The 26,402-nt window shown below is 45.8% G+C and overlaps 1 protein-coding gene across 8 annotated transcripts in view; it reads right to left on the bottom strand.

The window, feature by feature from the left end:
* The window catches only part of RERE (arginine-glutamic acid dipeptide repeats), a 719,262-nt gene extending 693,122 nt beyond the window's left edge, over positions 1-26,140 (bottom strand). For 6 of the 8 annotated variants that reach the window (XM_063943111.1, XM_063943110.1, XM_063943109.1 and 3 more), the window contains exon 1: positions 25,811-26,140. The gene's annotated coding sequence lies outside the window, so the exon portion shown is untranslated. The remainder of the gene's footprint in view (positions 1-25,810) is intronic. The other 2 variants (XM_063943115.1, XM_063943117.1) reach the window with 1 other exon arrangement.
* Positions 26,141-26,402: the final 262 nt, after the last annotated feature.

The following is a 26,402-nucleotide window of genomic DNA, read 5'->3' as shown; positions in this document are numbered from 1 at the left end:
GTCATTACCTTGGTAAAGACCCGAGGGGCCGTGGACAAACCAAACGGCAGCGTTTGAAACTGATAATGACAGTCTTGTATCACGAACCTGAGATACCCTTGGTGTGAGGGGTAAATTGGGACATGCAGATAAGCATCTTTTATGTCCAGGGACACCATGAAGTCCCCTTCTTCCAGATTCGCTATCACTGCTCTGAGTGACTCCATCTTGAACTTGAATTTCTGTATGTACAGGTTCAAGGATTTCAGGTTTAGAATAGGTCTTACCGAACCGTCCGGCTTCGGTACCACAAATAGTGTGGAATAATACCCCTTTCCCTGTTGTAGGAGGGGTACCTTGACTATCACCTGCTGAGAATACAGCTTGTGAATGGCTTCCAAAACCGACGTCCTTTCTGAGGGAGACGTTGGTAAAGCAGACTTTAGGAACCGGCGAGGGGGAGACCTTTCGAACTCCAACATGTAACCCTGAGATATTATCTGCAGGATCCACGGGTCCACTTGTGAGCGAGCCCACTGATTGCTGAAAATCTTGAGTCGACCCCCCACCGCTCCTGAGTCCGCTTGTAAAGCCCCAGCGTCATGCTGATGGCTTTGTAGAACCCGGGGCGGGCTTCTGGTCCTGGGCAGGGGCTGCTTGCTGCCCTCTCTTACCCTTTCCTCTGCCTCGCGGCAGATAAGACTGTCCTTTTGGTCGCTTGTTTTTATAGGAGCGAAAGGACTGCGGCTGAAAAGACGGTGTCTTTTTCTGTTGGGAGGGGGTCTGAGGTAAAAAAGTGGATTTGCCGGCAGTTGCCGTGGCCACCAGGTCCGAAAGACCGACCCCAAATAATTCCTCTCCTTTATATGGCAATACTTCCATATGCCTTTTGGAATCCGCATCACCTGACCACTGTCGCGTCCATAAACTTCTTCTGGCAGATATGGACATCGCGCTTACTCTTGATGCTAGAGTACAAATATCCCTCTGAGCATCTCGCATATAAAGAAAAGCATCCTTTAATTGCTCTAGAGTCAATAAAATACTGTCCCTATCCAGGGTATCAATATTTTCAGTCAGAGAATCCAACCACACTACCCCAGCACTGCACATCCAGGCTGAGGCTACTGCCGGTCGCAGTATAACACCAGTATGTGTGTATATACTCTTCAGTGTAGTTTCCAGCCTCCTATCTGCTGGATCCTTGAGGGCGGCCGTATCAGGAGACGGCAACGCCACTTGCTTTGATAAACGTGTGAGCGCCTTATCCACCCTAGGGGGTGTTTTCCAGCGCGCCCTAACCTCTGGTGGGAAAGGGTATAATGCCAATAACTTCTTGGAAATTAGCAGTTTTCTATCTGGGTTAACCCACGCTTCGTCACACACGTCATTCAATTCCTCTGATTCTGGAAAAGCTACAGGTAGTTTTTTCACCCCCCACATAATACCCCTTTTTGAGGTACCAGCAGTATCAGAGATCTGCAAAGCCTCCTTCATTGCCGTGATCATATAACGTGTGGCCCTATTGGAAAATACGTTTGTTCCTTCACCGTCGACACTAGATTCATCTGTGTCGGTACCCGTGTCGACTGACTGAGGTAAGGGACGTTTTACAGCCCCTGACGGTGTCTGAGACGCCTGAGCCGGTACTAACTGGTTTTCCGGCCGTCTCATTTCGTCAACTGACTTTTGTAATGTGCTAACATTATCACGTAATTCCATAACTAAAGCCATCCATTCCGGTGTCGACTCCCTAGGGGGTGACATCACCATTACCGGCAATTGCTCTGCCTCCACACCAACATCGTCCTCATACATGTCGACACACACGTACCGACACACAGCAGCCACACAGGGAATGCTCTAATCGAAGACAGGACCCTCTTAGCCCTTTGGGGAGACAGAGGGAGAGTTTGCCAGCACACACCAAAAGCGCTATAAATGTATATAAACAACCCTAGAAGGTGTTGTTTTTGATATAAGCGCTTTTAATATATCAATATCGCCAAATTATGCCCCCCTTCTCTTTGTTACCCTGTTTCTGTAGTGCAGTGCAGGGGAGAGTCCTGGGAGCCTTCCTCACCAGCGGAGCTGAGCAGGAAAATGGCGCCGAGTGCTGAGGAGAATAAGCTCCGCCCCTTTTTCGGCGGGCTTTTCTCCCGGGTTTTAAGAAAACTGGCCTGGGTTAAATACATACATATAGCCTTAATGGCTATATGTGATGTATTTATTTTGCCACTAAAGGTATTTAATATTGCTGCCCAGGGCGCCCCCAGCAGCGCCCTGCACCCTCCGTGACTGAATCAGTGAGACGTGTAGCAACAATGGCGCACAGCTGCAGTGCTGTGCGCTACCTTCATGAAGACTGAGGAGTCTTCTGCCGCCTGCTTTCCGGACCTCCGTCTTCAGCGTCTGTAAGGGGGATCGGCGGCGCGGCTCCGGGACGAACCCCAGGAGGACCTGTGTTCCGACTCCCTCTGGAGCTAAGTGTCCAGTAGCCTAAGACTCCAATCCATCCTGCACGCAGGTGAGTTGGAAATCTCTCCCCTAAGTCCCTCGATGCAGTGATCCTGTTGCCAGCAGGATTCACTGAGATTTAAACCTAAAAAAACTTTTTCTAAGCAGCTCTTTAGGAGAGCCACCTAGATTGCACCCTTCTCGGACGGGCACAAAAACCTAACTGAGGCTTGGAGGAGGGTCATAGGGGGAGGAGCCAGTACGCACCATGTGATCCTAAAAGCTTTATTTAGATGTGCCCTGTCTCCTGCGGAGCCCGCTATTCCCCATGGTCCTGACGGAGTCCCAGCATCCACTAGGACGTTAGAGAAATTAACGATGATGATTATGGTGTATAATTGTTACATTTACATTTATTGTGCCAGACACACAGATATCAGCCACAGATATACAGATACATCTTACACAGCCTCTGTATCAACTATATAAAAGTGAAAATTTGTCCTTCTGTCTGTCTTTCTATACAAATACACAGTTTACAAGCGAAGATCGGGAAATTTGTCATACGAGCGTATTAAAACGCGCCGGAGGCAACTAAAAAAATTAGAAATCCCTATCACCCCTAGGGGGCAGGACAGCAGCACAGAGTATATCAGGAGACAGCACAATTCCAGAATTGCTGGACCCATGTACTTCAAAAGTGGTACACATCTGCCTTGCACTCTGGGGGAAAAAAAATACTGTGGGGAAGGGGGGGGGGGGGGACGACACACCCCTAGGGGTGAGGCAGCAGCACTGAGTATTTCAGCAGACAGCATAACTCTGTTAGACACCCCTAGCACTCCTAGGCGTGGGACAGCAGCACATAGTATCTCAGGAGACAGCATAACTCCTGAGTTCCTGGACCAATTTACAACAAACTTGGTACACATGACTTACAAGCTGGGAACAAACACTGTGGGGGTCAGACACCTCTAGCACCCCTAGGAGCGAGACAGCAGCACAGAGTTTTTCAGCAGACAGCATAACTCGAGAATGCCTGGAGCAATTTACACCAAACTTGCTACACATGAATTACACTCTGGGAACAAACCAGTGGGGGTAACAACCAACTTGCACCCCTAGGGGTGGGCCAGCAGCACAGACTATATCAGGACATGCATGATATTTCAGTGATGACAGGGCTGCATGTGAAAGGGCAGTGACATGATGTGGGGAGGGGAATGCAGGTAGCACAAACCCACACACACAGTTATATAGTGGAAGTAGCACAAACACCCAGCAGCACAGAGTATATCAGGAGATACATAATGTGCTGCGCTATATAAGAAACTGTAAAAAAAAAGAAAGAAAAAAAAACGATAATTTCACAGGGGCACTGACATTATGAGAGGAGGGGAATGGAGGCAGCAGGAAGCCACAGACTGGGAGTTGTATAGTGTGAAGACCAGGGTCCCTTGGGGGAACAGAGAGAGAATATCCACCGAAGTCCACCGGTCCTGGAACTGGACTTCTTGGGTCACTGCTCCCCATCCCTTCAGACTTGCGTCTGTCGTGAGGAGGATCCAATCCTGAATCCCGAAGCTCCGGCCGGCTAGAAGGTCTGGAAAATGCAACCACCACAGGAGTGACATCCTCGCTAGTGGTGAAAGATGTACGATTTGATGCATATGTAGGTTTGAACCTGACCACTTCTTCAATACATCCAGCTGAAATGTCCTGGCATGGAACCTTCCGTATTGTATCGCCTCGTATGAGGCCACCATCTTGTCCAGCAAGATGGTCTCGCTTGCTGGAGCCAGGGAGACGCTGCTGTAAGCGGCGGCTGTGACATCCACCAGCGCTGCTCACCCCGTCCCCGCATCAGTACTCACCGTCCCCGATGCTGCTCTCCCCATCTCACGTTCGACTTTTTTTTAAAGTCGAATTGAGATGGTCAAAAAGGGGGCCCGTGGATCGGCAGCTATTCCACTGATCCACGTGCTTTTCAACAAGTCGAATTCCTCGACTTGTCGAAAAATTTGGTGTTATATTGAATAGGTTGGAACCCCTTCTGACCTAAAAAAGTTGAAAACTGACGTCTTTTCGACAGACTGCAGCTTTCGACTTCAATTGAATATACCCCTAAGTTGTATACAGGAGATTCAGAGGAGGAATCTCTGATGGATTGCCTGATAGCGCAAATACATCTCCTGAAATTATCTTCTGAGCAAAAAGAGATACTTAATTGTAATATTAGAATTGAGGAGGTACAAGAGGTACTCATCTTTACAACTGAGAAAAGCTCCAGGCCCGGATGGGTTTCCAGCAGAATACTTTAAAATATTACAATCAGAGATTACCCCTATATTGTAAGGATAGCGGCTATTGTAAAATCCCAGCAGTTATCCCCCAAAACACAATCTAGTATATTGTTAAGTTTGGATGCCAACAAGGCCTTTGACACTATAGTATGGCCTTATCTATATAAAGTATTACGAAGTAGAGAAGTGGGAGGTAGGTTCATACATTTTATACCCTTTATGTATGAATCCCCACATACTTCTCTCTTGATCAATGGGAATATAAGTAGGGAGGTACAAATGAATAGGGGTACACACCAGAGATGTCCATTAAGCCCTCTCCTGTTTAATTTAGCACTGGATCCCATGCTGTATTACCTACAAGCAGAGGCGTAACTAGGGTAGGGCGAGTGGGGCACGTGCCCTGGGCGCCTTGGTAGGCCCAGAAGAGGGGGGCGCCACCGCCGGCCAGGGCATCATCATGCCACACTCGCCCCCGTCACGCCGCAATGTGAGGGGAGGAGAGCGCAGCGTCTCTCCCTCCCCTCACCGCCGCTGTCAGCACCTGAGCACCAGCAGCGCTGCGTGTGTCCGGTCTCCGGCGGCGTTAGCCAATCAGAGCTTGCGGACCGGCTCCTGATTGGCTAGCGAACCGGCGCCACATAGCCGCCGCCGGAGACCTGGAGCGGTGAGGGGAAGGAGGGGCGCTGCGCTCTCCTCCCCTCACATACCAGAGCCACAAGGAAGCGATGAGTGACCGGGAAGGGGGGGGATGCACTGCGGGGCAATGTATCTGGCACTGCGGGGCATTTTCAGTGGCCACACCCCTTCTGGTGTGTGGTCACGCCCATTTTTCGGCACACGCACATACTCGCATTGGGTGTTTTTTTGTTGTTTTTTTATTTATTTTTTATTTATTTTTTTTGGGGGGGCCACTCTTCATCCTGCCCTGGGCTCCGAAAACCCTAGTTACGCCACTGCCTACAAGAATGGCCAAAATTAAAAGGACACTGAAGTCGGACAAAGGGAGATTAAAATAAGATTTTACTCACCGGTAAATCTATTTCTCGTAGTCCGTAGTGGATGCTGGGAACTCCGAAAGGACCATGGGGAATAGCGGCTCCGCAGGAGACTGGGCACAACTAAAGAAAGCTTTTAGGTCACCTGGTGTGCACTGGCTCCTCCCACTATGACCCTCCTCCAAGCCTCAGTTAGGACACTGTGCCCGGACGAGCTGACATAATAAGGAAGGATTTTGAATCCCGGGTAAGACTCTTACCAGCCACACCAATCACACCGTATAACTCGTGATACCATACCCAGTTTAACAGTATGAAAACAACTGAGCCTCTCAACAGATGGCTCAACAATAACCCTTTAGTTAACAATAACTATGTACAAGTATTGCAGACAATCCGCACTTGGGACGGGCGCCCAGCATCCACTACGGACTACGAGAAATAGATTTACCGGTGAGTAAAATCTTATTTTCTCTGACGTCCTAGTGGATGCTGGGAACTCCGAAAGGACCATGGGGATTATACCAAAGCTCCCAAACGGGCGGGAGAGTGCGGATGACTCTGCAGCACCGAATGAGAGAACTCAAGGTCCTCCTCAGCCAGGGTATCAAATTTGTAGAATTTTGCAAACGTGTTTGCCCCTGACCAAGTAGCAGCTCGGCAAAGTTGTAAAGCCGAGACCCCTCGGGCAGCCGCCCAAGATGAGCCCACTTTCCTTGTGGAATGGGCTTTTACCGATTTAGGATGCGGCAGTCCAGCCGCAGAATGCGCCAGCTGAATTGTGCTACAAATCCAGCGAGCAATAGTCTGCTTAGAAGCAGGAGCACCCAGCTTGTTGGGTGCATACAGGATAAATAGCGAGTCAGTTTTCCTGACTCCAGCCGTCCTGGAAACATAAATTTTCAAGGCCCTGACTACGTCCAGCAACTTGGAATTCTCCAAGTCCCTAGTAGCCGCAGGCACCACAATAAGTTGGTTCAAGTGAAAAGCGGATACCACCTTAGGGAGAAACTGGGGACGAGTCCTCAATTCTGCCCTATCCATATGGAAAATCAGAGAAGGGCTTTTACATGACAAAGCCGCCAATTCTGACACACGCCTGGCTGAAGCCAAGGCCAATAACATGACCACTTTCCACGTGAGATAATTTAGATCCACGGTTTTAAGTGGCTCAAATCAATGTGATTTTAAGAAACTCAACACCACGTTGAGATCCCAAGGTGCCACCGGAGGCACAAAAGGGGGCTGAATATGCAGCACTCCCGTAACAAACGTCTGAACTTCAGGTAGTGAAACTAGTTCTTTCTGGAAGAAAAATCGACAGAGCCGAGATCTGTACCTTAATGGAGCCTAATTTCAGGCCCATAGTCACTCCTGCTTGTAGAAAATGCAGAAATCGACCCAGTTGAAATTCCTCTGTTGGGCCTTTTTGGCCTCACACCAAGCAACATACATCCGCCATATGCGGTGATAATGCTTTGCAGTTACATCTTTCCTGGCTTTAATCAGCGTAGGAATGACTTCCTCCGGAATGCCCTTTTCCTTCAGGATCCGGCGTTCAACCGCCATGCCGTCAAAACGTAGCCGCGGTAAGTCTTGGAACAGACAGGGCCCCTGCTGCAGCAGGTCCTGTCTGAGCGGCAGAGGCCATGGGTCCTCTGAGATCATCTCTTGAAGTTCCGGGTACCACGCTCGTCTTGGCCAATCCGGAACCACGAGTATTGTTCTTACTCCTCGTTTTCTTATTATTCTCAGTACCCTTGGTATGAGAGGCAGAGGAGGGAACACAAACTAACTGGTACACCCACGGTGTCACTAGAGCGTCTACAGCTATCGCCTGAGGGTCCCTTGACCTGGCGCAATATCTCTCTAGTTTTTAGTGTTTAGGCGGGACGCCATCATGTCCACCTGTGGCCTTTCCCAACGGTTTACCAACAGTTGGAAGACTTCTAAATGAAGTCCCCACTCTCCCGGGTGTAGGTCGTGTCCGCTGAGGAAGTCTGCTTCCCAGTTGTCCACTCCCGGAATGAACACTGCTGACAGTGCTAAGACGTGATTTTCCGCCCATCGGAGAATCCTTGTGGCTTCTGCCATCGCCATCCTGCTTCTTGTACCGCCCTGTCTGTTTACATGGGCGACTGCCGTGATGTTGTCTGATTGGATCAGTACCGGCTGGTTTTGAAGCAGAGGCCTTGCCAGACTTAGGGCATTGTAAATGGCCCTCAGTTCCAGAATATTTATGTGTAGGGACGACTCCTTACTTGACCAAAGTCCTTGAAAATTTCTTCCCTGTGTGACTGCCCTCCAGCCTCGAAGGCTGGCATCCGTGGTTACCAGGACCCAGTCCTGTATGCCGAATCTGCGGCCCTCTAGAAGATGAGCACTCAGCAGCCACCACAGTAGAGATAACCCTGTCTCCAAGGACCAGGGTATCAGCCGATGCATCTGAAGATGCGATCCCGACCACTTGTCCAAGAGGTCCCACTGAAAGGTTCTTGCATGGAACCTGCCGAATGGAATTTTGCTTCATAAGAAGCTACCATTTTTCCCAGGACTCGTGTGCAGTGATGCACCGATACCTGTTTTGGTTTCAGGAGGTCTCTGACTAGAGATGACAGCTCCTTGGCTTTCTCCTGCGGGAGAAACACTTTTTTTTTTTTTTCTGTTCTGTGTCCATAACCATCCCCAGGAACAGTAGGCGTGTGGTAGGAACCAGCTGTGACTTTGGAATGTATCGAATCCATCCGTGCTGTTGTAGCACTTCCCGAGATAGTGCTACTCCGACCAACAACTGCTCCTTGGACCTCGCCTTTATAAGGAGATCGTCCAAGTACGGGATAATTAAAACTTCCTTTCTCAAAGGAGTATAATCATTTCTGCCATTACCTTGGTAAAGACCCTTGGTGCCGTGGACAGTCCAAACAGCAGTGTTTGGAATTGGTAATGGCAATCCTGTACCACAAATCTGAGGTACTCCTGGTGAGGATGGTAAATGGGGACATGTAGGTAAGCCTCCTTGATGTCCAGGGATACCATGTAATCCCCCTCCTCCAGGCTTGCAATTATCGCCCTGAGCGATTCCATCTTGAACTTGAATTTTTTTTATGTGTTCAAGGATTTCAAATATAAAATGGGTCTCACCGAACCGTCCGGTTTCGGTACCACAAACAGTGTGGAATAGTAACCCCGTCCTTGTTGAAGTAGGGGCACCTTGACTATCACCTGCTGGGAATACAGCTTGTGAATTGCCTCTAGCACAGTCTCCTGCCTGAGGGAGTTGTCGGCAAGGCAGATTTGAGGAAACGGCGGGGGGAGACGCCTCGAATTCCAGCTTGTACCCCTGAGATACTACTTGAAGGATCTAGGGATCCACCTGTGAGTGAGCCCACTGATCGCTGAAATTTTTGAGGCGGCCCCCCACCGTACCTGGCAACGCCTGTGGAGCCCCCCCCCCCGTCATGCGGTGGACTCAGAGGAAGCGGGGGAAGAATTTTGATTCTGGGAACTGGCTGACTGGTGCAGCTTTTTCCCTCTTCCCTCGTTTTACACGCTTGCATTTCTGAAGCCGAAAGGACTGTACCTGATAATACAGTGCTTTCTGAGGCTGTGAGGAAACCTGAGGTAAAAAAAAATTTCTTCCCAGCTGTTGCTGTGGATACGTGGTCCCAGAGACCATCCCCAAACAATTCCTCACCCTTATAAGGCTCTATGTGCCTTTTAAAGTCAGCATCACCTGTCCAGTGTCGGGTCTCTAATACCCTCCTGACAGAATGGACATTGCATTAATTCTGGATGCCAGCCGGCAAAATATCCCTCTGTGCATCCCTCATATATAAGACGACGTCTTATGTTCGCAAAATAGTATCCCTGTTTGACAGGGTTACAGACCACGCTGCAGCAGCACTATCTGCAGGTCTCAGTCTAGTACCTGAGTGTGTAAATACAGACTTCAGGATAGCCTCCTGCTTTTTATCAGCAGGTACCTTCAAAGTGGCCGTATCCTAAGACGGCAGTGCCACCTTTTTTGACAAACGTGTGAGCGCCTTATCCACCCTAGGGGATATCTCCCAGCGTAACTTATCCTCTGGCGGGAAAGGGTACGCCATCAGTAACTTTTTAGAAATTACCAGTTTCTTATCGGGGGAACCCACGCTTTTTCACACTTCATTCACTCATTTGATGGGGGAACAAAACACTGCCTGCTTTTTCTCCCCAAACATAAAACCCTTTTTTAGTGGTACTTGGGTTAATGTCAGAAATGTGTAACACATTTTTTATTGCCGGGATCATGTAACGGATGTTCCTAGTGGATTGTGTATATGTCTCAACCTCGTCGACACTGGAGTCAGACTCCGTGTCGACATCTGTGTCTGCCATCTGAGGGAGCGGGCGTTTTTGAGCCCCTGATGGCCTTTGAGACGCCTGGGCAGGCGCGGGCTGAGAAGCCGGCTGTCCCATAGCTGTTACGTCATCCAGCCTTTTATGTAAGGAGTTGACACTGTCGGTTTATACCTTCCACCTATCCATCCACTCTGGTGTCGGCCCCCAGGGGGCGACATCACATTTATCGGCATCTGCTCTGCCATCACATAAGCCTCCTCATCAAACGTGTCGACACAGCCGTACCGACACACCGCACACACACAGGGAATGCTCTGACTGAGGACAGGACCCCACACAGCCCTTTGGGGAGACAGAGAGAGAGTATGCCAGCACACACCAGAGCGCTATATAATTTAGGGATTAACACTATATTGAGTGAATTTTTCCCAATAGCTGCTTGTATATACAATATTGCGCCTAAATTTAGTGCCCCCCCTCTCTTTTTAACCCTTTGAGCCTGAAAACTACAGGGGAGAGCCTGGGGAGCTGTCTTCCAGTTGCACTGTGAAGAGAAAATGGCGCCAGTGTGCTGAGAGAGATAGCTCCGCCCCTTTTTCGCAGACTTTTCTCCCGCTTTTTTATGGATTCTGGCAGGGGTAATTATCACATATATAGCCTCTGGGGCTATATATTGTGATATATATGCCAGCCAAGGTGTTTTTATTGCTGCTCAGGGCGCCCCCCCCCCCCCCCAGCGCCCTGCACCCTCAGTGACCGGAGTGTGAAATGTGCATGAGGAGCAATGGCGCACAGCTGCAGTGCTGTGCGCTACCTTGGTGAAGACTGATGTCTTCTGCCGCCGATTTTCCGGACCTCTTTTTGCTTCTGGCTCTGTAAGGGGGACGGCGGCGCGGCTCCGGGACCGAACACCAAGGCCAGTTCCATGCGGTCGATCCCTCTGGAGCTAATGGTGTCCAGTAGCCTAAGAAGCCCAAGCTAGCTGCAAGCAGGTAGGTTCGCTTCTTCTCCCCTTAGTCCCTCGCTGCAGTGAGCCTGTTGCCAGCAGGTCTCACTGTAAAATAAAAAACCTAATTATATACTTTCTTTCTAGAAGCTCAGGAGAGCCCCTAGTGTGCATCCAACCTCGGCCGGGCACAAAATCTAACTGAGGCTTGGAGGAGGGTCATAGTGGGAGGAGCCAGTGCACACCAGGTGACCTAAAAGCTTTCTTTAGTTGTGCCCAGTCTCCTGCGGAGCCGCTATTCCCCATGGTCCTTTCGGAGTTCCCAGCATCCACTAGGACGTCAGAGAAAATATCAGCTTTTGCTGACGATTTGCTGTTATAGGTCATAAATCCAAGATCCTCCCTTGTCCCGTTAACGCAAAAACTCACAGATTTTGGAAAATATTCTGGCTTTACAGTAAATCTTGAGAAATCTGTGGCGATGTACCTCAAACCGGGATGTAGAAAACCAGCATGAGCAGGAGACGTACACATAAAACGGGCCACACAATTTATAACATATTTAGGGTAAAACTTCCAAAAGAAATAAATTTGTTGTTATGTAATATGAACATAAAAACAGCTATAAAAGAATGTGAGACACAAATAGAGCGCTGGAGAGATTTTACCATTTCCTTACTTGGACGTATCAACCTGCTAAAAATGGTTTAGTTTCCAAGACTGCTTTACCCGTTACAATCATTACCAGTGGTATTAACACGCAGTGACGCGCGGGAGAATCTCTATTTAGCCAATTCATATGGGAAGGTAAAAGAGCCAGAATTTTAATTAGAAAGTTACAGCAAACAACAACAACAACAACAACAACAACAAATAATGGGGGAGCTAATATACCAGACATATAACTAATACCTATTCAGCACAATTGCGCTACATTCGAGATTGGTTGTCAGAGTGCGATAACTATGCACATACGTCTATGGAGGGGTCTCTCTTCCCTAAAATAGGATTGGTAGCATTCCTCCATGCCAAAGACTGCAAAATAGATTTGGTAAATATACAAAATCCACTTCTGATGTCCACAAGGAAAGTATGGCAGATTCTACGCCACAGATTTAAATTACACCCCCATGTATCGCTTCATCTTACTTTTCTGGATAACCCAAAATTTCAAAATGGGGAAGCAGCCTCCTCCTTCCAAGCATGGAAGAGGGCGGGATTGGGCAAGGTGGAACAACTGATAGATGCCCAGAATAGAAGGTTAAAAACCTTCACACAAATCAGTTCAGAATTCGACCGAAGTGTCTCCTTTAATCTGACATTAATTCAAGCACAGCATTATGCGAGAGCTGTAAGTAAGGTGCTTCGGGATAATGATTGGATGAATAAATTTGATATCATCCTCTTCCAGGGAAACCCAAACCGAAAGGCGATATCAATACATTACTCATTACCAAGAACCCTGGTGAACTATAATGAAATGGGGACTGGTCTGGGTAAATGGAGAGAGAGGTTTCCCACCGTCTCTGTGGAAACATTATTAAGTGCACTTAAAAATACATCAAGAATTCTTCCAACTACGACGTATGGAGAAATATTACTTCAAATATTCCATAGGGCATATCTTTCGCCACAAAGGTGCTGGGAAATTAAGCTATCTGTATCCCCCAAGTGCCCAAAACGTGGAGAGCCAAGGGCCGATTTGTTCCACTCTTTGTGGGATTGTCCCCCTATAAATGAGATTTTGGAGGAGAATAGGGGGGTTTATAGGTCCACTTGTGGAGGGGAGTTTCCACATTACTCCAGAATGGGCTATATTTGGTATAGTTCCTCAGGGAAAGTGGGATAAAGGCGAACGCAAAATGATGCTTCGACAGCAGCAAGAAAATTGATATTACAAATGTGGATTCAACCAGGAATCCGCCCAATGTCAATGTTTCTGGATAAATTATATTTTATATTCCGCATGGATTAGGTGGAGACTTCCCTCCAAAAGGAAAGGTAAAATATAATTTATTTATTTATTTATTTTATTTATTTTTTTGGGGGGGGGGGAAATGGGTGAAAATACATAGTGTTGCTCTCCCCAAATATACAGCAACGTATTCAAGAGTGTTTTCAGGGAATTAGTTCATCGAGCTTGTTATAATAAATACTAATGTTTAATAAAGGGAGAAGTCCAATATTGGGAAAATAACCTCGAGGGGGCAGTGGGAAGAGGGGTGTTCGTGAGGGCAGAGAAAATCTAAGGGTTGGGGGGCACGTGAAAGGGACCGTTAGCTTTATAGTAGATCCCTGTAGTCGTGTAGTCAGATTATGATAGAAAGTGTAAGTAATCAAATGGCAATGATAGAGATTTTAAGAATGATGTTTTGTATGCTCTAATTTTATTGAAGACAGTTTTGTGCACAATATTGTATGTTTTTGTATTACTGATGGTGCAAATAAAGAAATTAAATAAATAAAAATCAAGCGGATGGATCATGCATTATATATTTGTTCAACCACTCAAACATAAAACTTCTGAGAACAGACAGAATATGTCAGTCAAGTGGTTTTATGTATGTAATAAACACAGACCATGCAAGCACACCAGAAAGAGCAGAGAGGATAAAATAAACCAGACCTCTGCAAAAAGGACAAAGACTATAAAATGAAGACAAACAGCTAGTTAGGAGCAGACTTGTTTGTCATAAGAATATAAAATAATCCAGTCCCACACAATGAAATCCAACCTACTCGGCAGTTATACATAGCAAGTAGTACAAATATATGTAGAACCTTAAATGCCCGTTACATAGTCATGGAAAATAGACATTAGTTGTTCTAAGTGCTAGAGGTACACTATCCGTTCCACAACCAGCAGCTTCACTGACCACGCATGGTCTCAGAGCACTTAAGGCTTTTACTGCAGGATTTAAAGACCGCATGAGCTGAAATGGTTACCCACAAAGGCAAAATACACCACTCAGGGGTCGAATCAATTCAGCAACAGTTGAATAGCGCCGGGAATTAGCTCCCGGCGCTATTCAATACAGCGATTAGGTACCCTCAATTGTCGGGAATTCTTCTCTCAGCCCAGGGGGGGGGGGGGGGGGGGGAGAGAAGAAAACCGACAAAAGAGCTGCAGCGAGGCTGATTCTTCTGGGAATCAGCATCGCCGCGGGTAGTTAAGTCGGAGAATGCTCGTTCTCCCGACAAAACTACTTGTTAAGTCGGCGAGAACGGGCATTCTCAGACTTAACTTTGGCTGAACTGAATAGCGTCGGGAGCTAATTCTTGGCGCTATTCAACTGTTGCTGAATTGAAATCGACCCCTCAGTGTTGGATCTCTAGCATCTTATAGGGGCCAAAAACATAATATTGTCCCTGGCCCTGTTCTTGTGTATTGCTCTAGCCACAAAGTACATTTCTGGAAGCAAGGCTGCCAAGCTTTCATTTCCTCTGCATCTGCCGTGTTAGAGTGGTACCTCTCCCCTAACATTGCAAGCTGCTGTGGAGTGATGACATAGCATAATGGATATGTATATGTCTACATCTTTACATCTACACTGTGGAGCAGATTTAATTATTTGGGCATCTAAAAATCCCATCTAAAAAGGACTCTTTATAACCCCAATTAATGGTCTCAATTCAATTGCGTTTGGGTGCTCATGCATGTCGCGCCCAAACAGACCGGGTTTAGCCGTCTAAAACGGCTAAACTCCATGCTTTGTGCGTTCAAACTTCCGTCTGGAAGCATAAAGTGGCGAGTTTACACACATTTTTTCTCGCACCTCGAGAGGCTGCAAGAAAAATCTGTCCCTCGTGGTAGCTGGGCGCCAAAACGGCAGAACTGAATTGCTGCTGTTGGGTGGCCTCTAGTGGCTGCCCGGCAATAACATTTGAATCGGCCCTACAGACACAATATATATATATATATATATATATATATATATATATTCTGTGAAGTATAAAACACTCCTGGCACGTTAATAATAATAATAATAATAATAATAATATCATCCATTAATACCCAGTCTTTGAAATATTTATGTCATTGCGGCTTTAGTTCCTCTTTAATCATTGTCTAAGTTACTAAATGGAACAAATTCTTACCAGTGGCACGGGTTACGGTCGTTAAGTCGACACAACTTAGGTCGACAACTGAATGTCGACATGTACTAGGTCGACAGGTCAAAATGTCGACATGAGATTTTCAAATTTTTTCATACTTAACGATCCACGTGGACTAGGACTGAAACGGTAATCTGTGGCAAGCGAAGCGGTAGCGGAGCAAGGCACCTTGCCCGAAGCATGGCGAGCGAAGCAAGGGGACACGGTGCGAAAACGACACCAAAAACAGTCAATAACCTCATGTCGACCTTTTGACCTAGTACATGTCGACCTAACGGAAATGTCGATCTTCAGTGGTCAGCCTAATGGGTGTCGACCTAAGTTGGGTCGACCCAATGACCCATGCCCAGTGGCACAAATCTCAAAGTTGACTCTGTTGTACAAGCACAGAACAGGTACAAAAACCACTGGAAAAGACACCAAACACAATCTGTTTTATAAATTCTAATTTAAAACCACATGCAAAACATTTGTGACTTCAGCCTATGGATGAATCCAATCAAGAGAGAATGTAGTCATATTCAGAACTGTTTAGGAATGCAGATCACAAATAAACAATCGCAAGGACATAAATACGACATACAGTTGATTATGAAGCGAGGAAGGAAAGCACCAAACTATAAACATGCCTGCCAGATGACATAATTGAAAAAGCAGAGGCTGGTTAAAACTAGTTCAGTAAAGCATAGGCTCAACATCCAATACAGCAAATGGCGTTTACAAAGCAAACCAAAGTAGTGTTTTTAGTCACAGCATAAGCAGTCATTTTGTGGGCTAAACAGTATTCAGTCCATACGATGCCTAGTAACCAGAAACATTGTTGCAGCATAAGCCGTATTGCCACATACCTTAGGCTATTCTTAACGGCCCTACACACACACACATGGCGATGTGCCGCCGAGGTGCCCGATGGCCGATACCGCCGACAGATTACCTGGCGGCGGGAGGAGGCGACGGTGTGAGTGAAGTTTCTTCACTCCCCCTGTCACCTGGCTCCATAGCAATGCATGCTAATATCGACGAGATTGTCCATATTGGCTTGCATGCATAAGAAACCGAGCACCAACGATGAACGAGCGCGGGGCCGCGCATCGTTCATCGTTGGTGCCTACACACTGAACAATATGAATGAGTTCTCATTCATTAATGCACGAGAACGTTCATATCGTTCAGCTACCTCTTTAAGTGTGTAGGACCCTTTAGGTGAGCCGGATCTCATTTACCAAAATATAATTTTCAGACCGCTTGAGGGAATAGTAGCCGTAAGTATGGTTCCACCGAGCAGTTGCAAAAGGACAAATACTTTAGAGCAACAAAGGAGACGATTTACTAAAGTATGTATTAGTTTAACAGCTTTAGTCTGAGGTTTTGCTGCTTGTCCAGATCAAAACTTGTGCTTTAAAATGATCTCATGGCTGTGGATGCGAGATCAAAACCACATATACACTATGGGAAAATATTACCCAATGGTGGCGACTGAATTCTTGTCCGGGAACTATTCAATTAATTCCCGTGACTAGCCCCAAGGCTGCTTCGATCTCATTTCTGCTTGCACCCTCCTGAGATACATGCAGAAATACACTTCAGCTCTGGTCGCGAGTATCAGGCATGCCGTAACTGCATTGCGCCGAACACAGGGGAAGCGGTTTGATGCAACTAATCCCGTACATTTTCATGTAAAATAGTGACTGTTGCAAAAATTAATTTAACAGCTTCCAGGCACAATTCCTGCCGTAGAATTTAACTGCCCCCAAAAGGGGACATATTTATGACATGGGTAGGGTTTACCTCAAAATTTAAAGCAGTACTACTATTGGGTGCAAAGCCCAGCCAGCGTGTTTCACATTTATATATCAGTGCCGCTTAAAATTTTGATGTACGCCCGCTGTGAAGCGGCAGTTTGCATAAGCCACCACTTCATAAATTAACCCCTAAGAGAGTTACAGAAAATCTAAAGCTGCCATAATAGTAAGATGACGGCTTCCAACATGCTCAGAGAATATTTTTTGCAGGTTTTAGTCTACATAGTTGCTGGGTTTTTTTACTTCAAATGCAGAATATGAGAACACCTGTGTATATGGCAAAAGACATAAAGAACTATATTCACCCACACAGAATGAACAGCCAGAATGTGCATATGTACAGGACTATGGTCCATTTGGTGATTGCTATACGCTCTGCTGTGGCTTTCTTCTGTGCTTTGTTTATATCTAAGGGAGCACAGGATAAATCCCTTAGTGTGGCAGGGCACCTCTTTATATACAACTATTCCAGCTGAGGACTGCTGGGGGTATGCAGTCAGCATAACAATAGTCAGGATCCCAGCTGTCACAATACCGACGCTGGGATCCCGACAAGGCCACAATACCATCGCCAAGATACTGGCGGGGTAGGTGATTCCCCCTCCATGACACCCATAGAGGGAGAATAGAACCTGTGGTGAGCATAGCTCGCCACCAAGCCCGCTGCGTGGCGAGCACAAGGAGCCCACTAGGTGCTTTGTTGCGCTCGCCTCCCTGCAGGCATTTCACCACTCGGGTTGCCGATGTCGAGAACCTGACGGTCGGCATCCCGGGCGGCGGGATCTTATACCTATCCCCTGCTGGGAATGGGGTGAAGACCATTTGTGCAATGTCACTTTGTGTGTCAACAAATCACTAATAAACGAACAGCCGCTGAAAATGTAGCGCTATACTCACTATTACGGTCCCCTTAAAAACACCAATTCAGACTCATTTGATTTTTAATCATTAATGCTACATATCAATCTCTTGAGTACTTTGGTTTACTAGGCATTTTTTGCTCTCTGCCTATAAAATCAGGAATTGGGTGGTGGGGTGTACATAGTCAAACATCCAATACACTGAATAATGTGTTCAAAATTCTTCCTGTAACCTTGCTGTAAATGAAAATCGCTTGTTACCTCGCCATGCCTGACGTCTGCAGGAACATTTATCTGAAATGTACAGGAATCGCAGCTTCGGCACTTTGCTGTCACATCATAATCCAAGACTATCCTTCTTGAACATTTTGCTGAATTGTTAAGCTGTTGCCGCTGAGCTGTTACAGCAGTGATACAAGTCTGTCAGTGCAGGATGTACCAGCTTTACAACTGAATCCATTTTACTGTTAATTTTCTACATTTTCAAACTTGTTCCAGAATTTTCCGCCATCGAATATCATCTGGATGAAGTGCACTTCACTGACAAGCTTTAAAGGGAAGAATCATATTTACCGTAAAGCAAAACCATTATGAGACCTTCTAAATAAAAGCTGCTATACAATCAATCAATAACCAATAGTCGCCTCAGACAATGGAACAAAATTATGACTGCTCTGTCTGCCTGCGTCCTCTAGACCTTGCACCATTTACCAAGTAGGGATGTATCATAACAGGTGGCTGCACAAAATGAAACAGAGTTGAATAGATGGGCGAATCCTGGAATGTGTGTTACATTTTAATGGAGATGGGGAAGATACACATGCATTGACCACACCAAAAATGCCTTGCAATCATTAGTTATCAGAAGTATTCTATTTATGCATTTGTAGAGGTGTAATGGCCAACCAGGATTTATAGTATAAGAAGTATAGTTCAAATATTAGATACAGAAAACAAACACCAGCACATTTATAGAGAACTAAGGGGTCTATTCATGAAGCAATGAAAGTGTGGAGAAGGGAGCCAGTGGAGAAGTTGCCCATGGCAATCAATCAGCATGGAAGATACATTTATAATTTGCATACTATACAATTGTACAGAGCAGATGATTGGTTTCCATGAGCAATTTCTCCACACTTTTCACTGCTTCATGAATAGACTCCTATGTTTAAATGTTTGCAGCATGTAAAAGGAGGCAGGCCACATTGTATTGTAGTAACACTGGCTATTCTACAACCTCCACCTTAGGAAGTACACAAAAGACCTAAAGGCTCAAGGGATTAAAAGAGTCAGTCTCCTCTGCATTAGCTTTCCCATGTATTAGACCCTCTGGTTCAACAGGTTCAGTGGAGTGTGTGCCAATTGCCAAAATATTGGTTTACCCTTAACACTATTCTTTGAAAAACACAGTACTGTCGTCAAATGATAAATAAAAATGAATTGCCAAAATTGCCATGGGAATATGTATGAACATTGAACCCAATGAAACTGCTAAGAGAGCGAAGAGCTTAAAGCCGTTTATAAAAAGTAAATAGTGTCAGGTATGGTGTGTTTATTTATGCTTAACATCTACTACCCAACGAATCGCCTGCTATTATCTTCTGGAGACAAGATGAGAAATCCAAATATTATTTGCAGTGCACACACAGCCGTCAGACACACATCCACTCTCACTTCTGCAAAGAGTGTTGGTTACAACCTGTGAAAAACAAAACTAAGTAGGAAGCCACATACATTAAAGGTGGCTTTGTTAACCTGATCAGTGCAGAGTATCTCATTACTCTCGCAGTTCTACCCTTCACAGTGTCTGCAGCAAAACCGAGTGCTTTTGTACTTCATTTGAAATCACATATTAAAAAACATCAGTGCTGATTCAAGCTGTCAACTGATTGCCTGCAGGCCGGATGCAGCCCCCATGTGGATTTAATCCAACACCCCAACAGAGTCAATACGAGTCAAACCAAGCAGTAGAGAAAAGCAATAGGAAATATGTACAACACTGAAATGTAGAGGATGATCCTGGAAGTGTAACAACTAAGCGAGTATGGGGCAGATGTATTAACCTGGAGAAGGCGTAAGGAAGTGATAAGTGCAAGGTGATAAACGCGCCAGCCAATCAGCTCCGATATGCAAATTGACAATTAGGAGCTGACTGGCTGCTGCGTTTATCACCATGCGCTTATCACTTCCTTATGCCTTCTCCAGGTTAATATATCTGCCCCATATATGTCTTTTCATACACGAAGATGTCAAATTATTGTATGCTGACCAAGGCCATCACTACCTGTGATGTAGAGGACATGTCACACAGTAGACCCATCTCCTACAAACTGAAAGCAGCTATGTTAGCTGAAACAATATTAACAAAAATTCTGCTCTTCAACACATTAGTGGTGACATTCGCCCCTTATGAATATTCTCTTGAATATTAACATATCCTACATCAGTGGGGTCACTAGCAGCAAGTTACCTGGAACGCTGCATTCCCATTAATGTCATCACCATCTAGCGGTCTTCAGTACTGTATACATGTAAGAAACGGTCTACGGTAATGTATGCTTCCTACTGTACCAATGGGAATCATAGTGCCTCAGAACTAAAAGGTGGTCGTGTCCCAGGGTGAGGTTCCGGAGCATAAAATCAGATTACTCGTCAGAGCTTCTTCATAGACTCATAATAAAGCTCTTAAAACTAAACCCCTCCTGCAGAAAAGATAAAAATGCATGAAACCTGCAAAATAAGCTCCCAAATGCTTTTCTAGACAAAGTAAACAAATGTCACAGACAATCATAAAAGATCATTTGAGCTGACACGCCACCATATAAGTAGAGGTTCATACCAGGTTAACACTTCCTAGTGCTATGGGCTAGGACACTTACATTGCATAGGATAATAAAAAAAGAACAAGTTTCTAATCCAACAGACACACAAGTCCATACAAAAACTAAAATTACAAAAAGCACATCTGCACGGCGATTAACATACACCTACATAGACAGTCAAACAATTTGTGCATAAAACACCAATGAACATTAAGAGCAAGGATTAATCTGTTGGGGAAACACTTGTAAAAGTATGATGGTGTGCTTAGATATGTTCTGCCATTAAAAGGTGGTGACTGCACTAACAAAAAACAAACATAAGTCCCACGCCTAGGAACGACAATTTTAACTTTTATAACACTGCAGGTGGCCATAAACAACATCTAAACAGAATAAACATCATAAAGCAAAAAAAAAAAAAAAAAACTGCAGTTTGATAGTCACACACATTTAATGACATGCTAGAATTTACATAACATGTTTTGGACAAAATGCATAAACAATACCACAAATAACTATTAAACCTGACATTTTATTTATAAAGGCACCACAAGTGTTTCACAGCGCCGTACAAAGGACATTAAAGGTATCTTTTCCATAACGATGCATTAATGGGCAGAATGGACGGTGTAATGGTTAGCATTACTATCTTACAGCACTGAGGTCATGGGTTAAATTCCCACTATGGGGTCGATTCTATTCGGCAACTTAAGAATAGCGCCGGGAATTAGCTCCCGGCGCTATTCAATTCAGCTCCAGTTAAGCCGGCGATGTCCCGTTCTCGCCGACTTAACAGGTAGTTTTGTCGGGAGAACGGGCATTCTCCGACTTAACTACCCGCGGCGATGCCGATTCCCGACAGAATCAGCCTCGCGACGGCCGCGAGGCAGCACTTTTGTCGGGTTTCTTCTCTCATCCCCCGGGGATGAGAGAAGAATTCCCGACAATTGCGGGTCACTAGCAGCTGAATTGAATAGCGTCGGGAGCTAATTCCCGGCGCTATTCTTAAGTTGCCGAATAGAATCGACCCCTATGAGACTGTGTGGAGTTTGTATCGTCTCCCCGTGCTTGCGTGGGTTTCCTCAGAGTTCTCCTATTTCATGTCACAATCCAAAAACATACTGGTAGGTTAACTGGCTCCAAACAAAACGAACCCTATCGTGAATGTGGGTGCATGCGTTAGGGAATACAGACTGTAAGCTCTACTGAGGCGGGTACTGATGTGAATAGCCAAATATTCTCTGTAAAGCGCTGTTGAATATTTGTGCGCTATACAAATAACTGGTAATAAATTATTAATGCAGATGATAACATCTAACTTTCTATTTGTTTCCTCTCTTTTTTTTTTTGGGGGGGGGGGAAGAAGCAATAGAAAACAAAAGAAGCAATAGAAAACAAAAGAAGCAATAGAAAACAAGAAGAAAAACTACCGTCCCATGAAACAGTTCTGGTCACTCCACAGTTCCTAAATAATTGTCATCTTACATGAATACATTTCAGATCTTACTGGGTATCTAGAATAATACAGTAATAGGAGACATGCTCACAGATTTTAGTGATCATCATTAGGTGGCGGGGGCATGGTAGCCAGGGGTTGAAGATAGAGGAGAGTTGAGGGGGTCAGATGTTCCCTAAGCCAAGTGCAGAAGAAGAGACAATGAGGACGATGTATTAACCTGGAGAAGGCATAAGGAAGTGATAAACCAGTGATATGTGCACGGTGATAAAGGCATCAGCCAATCAGCTCCAATATGTAAATTAACAGTTAGGATCTGATTGGCTGGTGCCTTTATCACCTTGCACATATCACTGGTTTATCACTTCCTTATGCCTTCTCCAGGTTAATACATCTGCCCCATTGTCCTGCATACCCCAGGACTGTGCCTGCAGAGCATTTAAGCAGTAACTTGATTTGGCATTTGTGCTTTAGAAACAATCTTACGGCCCATACACACTGGGCGATTTTGAGCTGAAAGCAGGTCACTTTTGCCGTTTTGAGCTGCTTTCAGCTCAAAGCCGCCCAGTGTGTATGACCAAGCGGTGAGCGATGATGCGCGCTCCCGCTTCATCGCTGGCAGCCGCCGTTCATCTACTGGTATTACCAGGAGATGAACGGTATCCATAGCGTCCTGCTATGGAAAGCCGCTCACCCCCGCTGACATCGCTGGGCAGCAGGGAAAAGCGCTCAGAGGGGTCGATTCTATTCGGCAACTTAAGAATAGCGCCGGGAATTAGCTCCCGACGCTATTCAATTCAGCTCCAGTTAAATCGGCGATGTCCCGTTCTCGCCGACTTAACAGGTAGTTTTGTCGGGAGAACGGGCATTCTCCGACTTAACTACCCGCGGCGATGCTGATTCCCGACAGAATCAGCCTCGCGCCGGCCGCGAGGCAGCACTTTTGTCGGGTTTCTTCTCTCATCCCCCGGGGATGAGAGAAGAATTCCCGACAATTGCGGGTCACTAGCAGCTGAATTGAATAGCGTCGGGAGCTAATTCCCGGCGCTATTCTTAAGTTGCCGAATAGAATCGACCCCAGTGTGTATGCACTGAGCGCTTTTCAGCCCAGCGATGTCAGCGATCATCGCTGTTCATACACGCTGGGCAAAAACGCCCAGTGTGCATGTTCCTTTATTATGCAAAAGAGAACACCATCTATCCAAACCATTACCTATATGTAGGGAGTGATCCAATGTGGAGCGGGTTGCATTCAAACAAAATTGCTTGGAAACATATGCTCATTAACAGTAAAATATAAAACACCAGGGAAAGTATAAGAGGAATTTATGCGTACACAAGAAAATAATTTAATGTTTTATCGTGGTAATTCAAGAGTTTTAAACACCAATATCTTTCATGTTCAAAAGGATGCGCATGGTCTACAGATGTGTCCTCATACATCTTGCCTCAATACGCCACGCAGCGGGAGAAGCCTGGTGTGAGTGAGCCGACAGTTCCTATGCAACTCCGTTACCATTGGATGTCTTTTTTGCTGAAAATGTGTCATATTCACATAGCTATGCGAACAGAACGCATAAGCAGCCAGACTCTGCTGATTAAAATGACATGTGGCATGCCTATATTCTCTGTGCATCTGCATACGAAGTGGTACGTGTTTTCTATGAAAACACTAACGTACTACAATATTTTGTATGCAGATACAGCCACACACAGAATATAGCCATGCCACATATCATTTTAATCAGTATAAGCTGCTTGTGTGTTCCATTCGCATTATTTTGCAAATAAGACGCATTTAATGGGGGGGAAAAGAAAAAACAAAGACGCACTGTGCTACCGTGTCAGGCCACGGCATGGAGTGACTAGAAGGGCTATTTAACGTGCAGGGAGACTAGATGTAAGTGGACATATCTGCATATATAACCCACATTTCCCCATACATAAAACACCAGACTATATACAGTTACATCAACCATGCAAATCAGGAGAACATTTCACATTTGTTCTTAAAAAGCACTTTTATCACATTTCAATAAGTTGTTTTAACTTTAGAAAACAAATGTGTCAATGTTTTGTTTTTATACACCATAAAGTGGTTGGGAAACTATTAGCTAGAAAATGTTTTCTTTGGAAGGTCAGTTTAAACAAAAAGCAATAAGAAATCACTGCTACTTCAAAACCTGTGTAAATGAAAAGCTATCACCCTTATTGATATAATTCCCTACAATTTGCAAAAAAATGGACTATGATAACATTTTCATTGAGCTTTGCTGCCAAGATACAAATGTCAAACAAAAAAAAATTATTGATCATGGAGTACCAGCATTTTAAAATGCCTTATTCTTCATACAGTATTTACATGCACTTGCTGTTCTTCTAAATAGCTCATGTAAGCTCAAACATTTCCACCATGGGATGTGAAATTAAAACAACTCATCTGAAGGTGAAACTGGGCCAGCAGCAAATGAAAATCACCAGTTTCCTGTTGTTTGAAGAATGGCCATTAGAAGCCTTGCCAGACCACATATCACTAAGATCATGAACTTAGAGCCAATTGCAGAGTTTGATAATTAAACCTTTGGCGTGATGGAAAAATTGCAATATATCAGCGTATAATAAAGAACGTAAACACCTGACATGGTAAAAGGGCTAATGACACTTCGAGAAACTCAAATTAAAAGGTCAATTTAATTAGCAGTAATTGGAGGGGGGGATTGCTCCATTACAGCGTGATGTGCAGTAGCCACAAGTCCCATATTGTATATACGGCAAGCTCAATTTATACATTTTAATATGCACCCTCATAGGGCTATGACCGGATTTGCACAACGCAGGGGCAATGTATGATCGGTTAGGGACTATGAAGGGTGCCTCTCCAGTGTTCAGACGCCATCGCAACAGCACATCACTCTTAACTGAACTAACCCCAAAGTGTAAATCAGAACAGGTTAATAATTAACTGGCTTTCCGGTTGTGGACTAATTTGTTTAGCTTGATGCAGGAACATTACAGCAGAGGAACAAGAGTTAGGCCCAGTCAGATTGTCAGAGTTCTGTCCCTTTCTACATACATACATATTACACAAGCCAAAAACCCACAACCACCATGTACCAATAAAGCGTACCTAGATGGCATCAAAAACTCTAGGAGTAAGACAGCAAAAGTGGTTAAGTAATACATGGATCTCCTATGCCTCCATGATCCTGACAAGTCAAAGCAACAATGACCTGTACTTAAACTAAAATCAGGCACAGCATGAACACGGGCATGGAAACCACCTAATATGCACAGGTATGGACACAACTCTGCAACTAAAAACAAAGCCAGCATAACTATGACAGATACTGCCCACTGGCCCTGGCACCTTCACCCCGAGTCCAGTGGGCACATCTGACCCTGAGCTGAGGAGTTAAAGTTTAGTCAGGTAACAAAATACCCAATGAATAAATCACAGCAGGGTAAACCTCCTGCTGCCAGTGCTGCTAGGGTCAGACCTAGCATACAGTAACCAGGGCAAGGCCGCTGTACATAGAACCCTGGGCATAGGGCACACTCTGGGCCTGCGAGTTAGGAGGACAATGGGGAATAATGAGCAATTACACCCAGGCTGCTGCTGCTAGCTACACAAGAGCGGATACTGCACAAGCACAGGCCTCTGGAGGCAGAGAGAGGAGCTCAGGGCCGTCCCATACACCCTGCCAGCCAGAGAGGGGGACCGGACACTTACCTCCCCCGAAGCTCTACACCATCAATACAGGTCTGTGTGGACCCCGCAGGGAGGAGGATGGAGGGTGGGGTGTGGGGGCGGCCTGGCTCGCCTCTGCCAGGTCGCTGTGTGGAGCGGCTGTGCGGGAATCGGCTCCCTGGGCCCGGAGGTCAGTGTCCTGAGGCCTGTAGCGGTGTCACAGTGAGCACAGCCGCCGGGGAGGTGAGGCTGTGACGGGCTGGGAGGGCCGGCTTCTCCCGGTGCCTGATTCTGTGTGTAAGCCTCAGTGCCAACTGACTCCTCCTCTCCCTCCAACCGCCTCCGGCTCCGCCCACCCCCTAGCAAAGCGCCGCCTCATTGGCGGACGTGCAGCGCCAGACCCCGCCCCCATCATGTACATCGTGACGTCCACTAATCACAGAGTCCAACAAAGTGATTTAAAAAAAAAAAAGAGAGATAGAGAGCAAGGGCGAGAGACCACATACGGGTCCTTCGTGACGTCCTCGCGATGTGAATGCCGGGAATTGTAGTTCCCAACAATGTGCTCTATAGTCAGCTCGCTCCTGCTGCTGCGCTGTGCATCTCCCCAATGGCTGTGTTGTTGTCTGCATCT

This window comes from Pseudophryne corroboree, chromosome 10, assembly GCF_028390025.1.
Source record: "Pseudophryne corroboree isolate aPseCor3 chromosome 10, aPseCor3.hap2, whole genome shotgun sequence".
Taxonomy (NCBI): Eukaryota; Metazoa; Chordata; class Amphibia; order Anura; family Myobatrachidae; genus Pseudophryne; species Pseudophryne corroboree.
This window is presented reverse-complemented; position numbering and strand designations above follow the sequence as displayed.